The sequence below is a fragment of the Chiloscyllium plagiosum genome, chromosome 37 (assembly GCF_004010195.1).
Source record: "Chiloscyllium plagiosum isolate BGI_BamShark_2017 chromosome 37, ASM401019v2, whole genome shotgun sequence".
Taxonomy (NCBI): Eukaryota; Metazoa; Chordata; class Chondrichthyes; order Orectolobiformes; family Hemiscylliidae; genus Chiloscyllium; species Chiloscyllium plagiosum.
This window is the reverse complement of record NC_057746.1, coordinates 33,797,500-33,801,718: the sequence shown is the minus strand read 5'-3', so window position 1 is coordinate 33,801,718 and position 4,219 is coordinate 33,797,500. Positions and strand designations below refer to the sequence as shown.

The following is a 4,219-nucleotide window of genomic DNA, read 5'->3' as shown; positions in this document are numbered from 1 at the left end:
GTATGGAATGAGCTGCCAGAGGAAGTGGTGGAGGCTGGTACAATTGCAACATTTAAGAGGCATTTGGATGGGTATATGAATGGGAAGGGTTTGGAGGGATATGGGCCAGGTGCTTGCAGGTGGGACGAGATTGGGTTGGGATATCTGGTCAGCATGGACGGGTTGGACCAAAGGGTCTGTTTCCCTGCTGTATATCTCTATGACTCTCTGTCAAACAAACAAACAAAAAAATGCTTAACTGTAACTCTCATTGAAATATTTGACAAAATAATATGTATTTGATGACTGCTCACTGACTATTTCAATATAGCAGCACCCTATAAATATTCCTGGCAAAGACAAATGCAGCAAAATAGATCTGCCCCACTTGATATCTCCAGTCCAGGAGAAAGGAAAAACTGGAAAACACTATCCCATAAGCAAAGAGCTTTGTCGCAGCAAAGAGAGCTTTGTCTTCCTCCGAAATCCCAGCTTCACCAACTGAAAGCAGCTCTAAAACTCCTGGGTCAGTGTCAGCCTGATTCTACCCATTTATGCTTCTTTTGTCTCCTTTTTAAAAAAATCAGAACTTGTTACCCTGTTCCTCATGGAACAGACAGCCTGGTACCAAGCTTACAACTTCTGCTTTCAAGAGAAACAGGATAGAACAAATCCCTCTTAAAGACACACCTCATTGCAATTTTCAGGCAGACAGCTTAAGGGTCAGGTGACAGATTCATTGATCACCACTTTGCTGTTCAAGTAGCTCACCTGTTCAATTCCTGATCAATGCTAATCAAACAACGTCTTCCACAAAAGTATTCATTTTCCTCTATTCCTTGAAACTATCAAATGCATCATCCATGGAAAAGGTGGGAAAAGAATAATACATTGACCTGCATCCTGAAGGCCTGCAGCACTCCAATTTCTTGAAGAAGTTGTCATCAGTGAAGAAGCTAAGGGGCCTAATCCACTCTCTCACATTGATGGATGTCTGCCAAAATCTTCATACCACACCATCTTCTTCTGAAAGAGGACAAACAAGAATTGACCACTGATAGATTTCCTGGCTCTCACTGCTATTATTCTCAGTTTCCATTCAGCCTGTACCATGATTGGACACTACCTGGGGATGGAGCATGTTCTACTCCACATGGAACTGGCCTTGTGATGTTTGAACAGCTGCAGCTGGAGAAGGAACAGTTCTGGGACTCACTGCTTCACTTTACTTGGGCCCACTGAGAAAGGAAAAGGAAAGGCTTCTCTTCGTTGAGGCTGCAGTGAGTGTAAGGGGTGTGTATTTGTATTTCTGCATTTTTATAAAATGAGAAAGCATGGTGGCTCTGTGGTTAATGTTGCTGCCTCACAGCACCAGGGACCTGGGTTCGATTTCAGCCTCAGACAACAGTCTGTGTGGAGTTTGCACTTTCTCCCTGTGTCTGCATGGGTTTCCTGCGGGTGCTCTGGTTACTTTTCACAATCCAAAGGATGTGCCGGTTAGGTGAATTGGCCATGCTAAATTGCCCATAGTGTTCAGGGATGTGTAGGTGAGGTGCCTTAGTCGGGGGAAATAGAGAGTAATAGGGGAATGGCTCTGTGCTCTACTATCAGTTCCCCAGAACGCCCACTGAGACACATTGAGTGTGCCTGGAGGACCATCAACTCAGTGAAAGACGCTCTTTGGTCTGCCTGAAACCTGTTGGTCTTCCAGAACAAGGAGTTGACCCTGACTGAGTATTGCAGACTGGCCCATTCCAAGCTCCAGGACTACATGCTGAGGGACGCACTAAAGCTAGGTGCAGCTTGGCACAGCAGGGAAAATCCACTGTCTGAAGTCTCTCTGCTAAAGGAAATGGAGGCCTGTTCACTTATCGGACTGTCCCGATGTACATATTCATGTAAATATTAGTATTGTATCTATAAGAGTGGTCTTTGGTTTACTGGATCACGTCAAAATCCAATGTTTTGTTTATTTACTTGATATGCAACTGCACAGAGCCCCACTATATTTGTGACAACACATATATACAAAAAGTTTTTTTTATGAACAATGCATATTTTTAAAATAAAAGGAAATGTCCTGAAAGCATTCCTGAATAAATCTAACATATCCATCAACTTGTGTTTAAACAAAATGGAGAATTATCATTCAGGAAGGCACTGAATGCATTGAGAGACTTCATCTAAAATATGCAGAGCTGATGTTTGAGGACCTCACAAACATCTAAATAAGACACTTTCCTGGCCTTCAAGCACCACCTATCTCACACATGGCAGGGTCTGCAGATTACACATTGAGCTCATTAGGTTGTCAGATCTAAAACCAGACTGGAAATAAGTCTCCTTAAATATGAGGGACTATTTGAGAGAGAAGGAAGAGAATATCCACACTTTCCCCATATCCCTTAATTCCTTGTGTGATTAAGAATTTATCAATCTCTGCCTTGAAGATATTTAATGTCCCAGCCTCCATTGTGCTCCATGGTCGTGAACTCCACAGGCCCACCACTCTCTGGCTGAAGAAATATCTCATTTCCATTTTAAATTGACCCCCTCTAATTTGAAGGCTGTGCCCATGAGTCCTAGTATCCCTGCCTGATGGAAACAATTTCCCAGCGTCCACCCTTTCTAAGCCATGCATTGTCTTGTAAGTTTCTATTAGGTCTCCCTTCAACCTTCTGAACTCTCATGAATACAATCTCAGGATCCTCAGCTGTTCATCGTATGTTAGACCTACCATTCAATAGATCATCCTTGTGAATCTGTGCTGGACACGCTCCAGCACCAGTATGTCCTTCCTGAGGTGTGGTGCCCAAAACTGGACACAGTATTCTAAATGGGGCCAAACCAGAGCTTTATGGGCGGCACAGTGGCAGTGGGCGGCACAGTGGCACAGTAGTTAGCGCTGCTGCTTCACAGCGCCAGGGACCCCAGTTCAATTCCCATCTGAGGCAACTCTGTGTGGAGTTTGCACATTCTCCCCATGTCTGCGTGGGTTTCCTCCCACAGTCCAAAAATGTGCAGAGTGGGTGAATTGGCCATGCTAAATTGCCCGTAGTGTTAGGTGAAGGGGTAAATGTAGGGGAATGGGTCTGGGTGGGTTGTGCTTCGGCGGGTCGGTGTGCACTTGTTGGGCCGAAGGGCCTGTTTCCACGCTGTAAGTAATCTAATCTTATAAAGTCTCAGGAGCACATCACTGCTTTTACATTCCAACCTTCTTAAAATAAATGACAATATTACATTTGCTTTCTTAACCACGGGCTCAACCTGCAAGTCAACCTTTAGAGAATCCTGTATACTAGCACTCCCAGATCCCTTTGTACTTTGGCTTTATGAATTTTCTCACCATTTATAAAATAGCCTATGCCTGTGTTCTTTCTTCCCAAGTGCAAGACCATGCATTTGCTTATATTGTATTTCATCAGCTATTTCTTGGACCATTCTTCTAAACTGTCTAAATTTTTCTGTAGGGGAAAGTGAGGACTGCAGATGCTTGTGATCAGAGCTGAAAATGTGTTGCTGGAAAAGCGCAGCAGGTCAGGCAGCATCAAAGGAGCAGGAGAATCGACGTTTCGGGCATGAGCCCTTCTTCAGGAATGAGAAAAGTGTGTCCAGCAGGCTAAGATAAAAGGTAGAGAGGAGGGACTTGGGAGTGGGGTGTTGGAAATGCTATAGGTGGAAGGAGGTCAAGATGAGGGTGATAGGCCGGAGTGGGAGTGGGGGTGGGGGCGGAGAGGTCAGGAAGAAGATTGCAGGTTAGGAAGTCTGAGTTCGAGGGATTTGACTGAGACAATGTGGTGGGGGGGAGGGGAAATGAGGAAACTGGAGAAATCCGAGTTCATCCCTTGTGGTTGGAGGGTTCCGAGGCAGAAGATGAGGTGCTCTTCCTCCAACCGTCGTGTTGCTATGGTCTGGCGATGGAGGAGTCCAAGGAACTGCATGTCCTTGGTGGAGTGGGAGGGGGGTTTGAAGTGTTGAGCCACGGGGTAGTTGGGTTGGTTAATCTGGGTGTCCCAGAGGTGTTCTCTGAAACGTTCCGCAAGTAGGCGGCCTGTCTCCCCAATATAGAGGAGGCCACATCGGGTGCAACGGATGCGGTAAATGATGTGTGTGGAGGTGCAGGTGAATTTGTGGCGGATAGGGAAGGATCCTTTGGGGCCTTGGTGGGAAGTAAGGGGGGGGGGAGATGTCGCAAGTTTTGCATTTTTTGCGGTTGCAGGGGAAGGTGCCGGGAGTGGAG

General features: G+C 45.7%; 1 protein-coding gene and 1 long non-coding RNA gene across 3 annotated transcripts in view; one reads left to right on the top strand and one right to left on the bottom strand.

Moving 5' to 3' along the window:
* Window positions 1–4,219, top strand: part of LOC122541488 (zinc-binding protein A33-like) — a 492,570-nt gene that overhangs the window by 90,170 nt on the left and 398,181 nt on the right. The gene's annotated exons all lie outside the window — the stretch shown is intronic.
* LOC122541494 overlaps window positions 1–4,219 on the bottom strand; it is a 17,209-nt gene that overhangs the window by 8,818 nt on the left and 4,172 nt on the right. Inside the window, exon 2 of one of the 2 annotated variants that reach the window (XR_006309615.1) lies at window positions 751–1,005. This is a non-coding gene — a long non-coding RNA (uncharacterized LOC122541494). The remainder of the gene's footprint in view (window positions 1–750; window positions 1,006–4,219) is intronic. The other variant, XR_006309614.1, reaches the window with a different exon arrangement.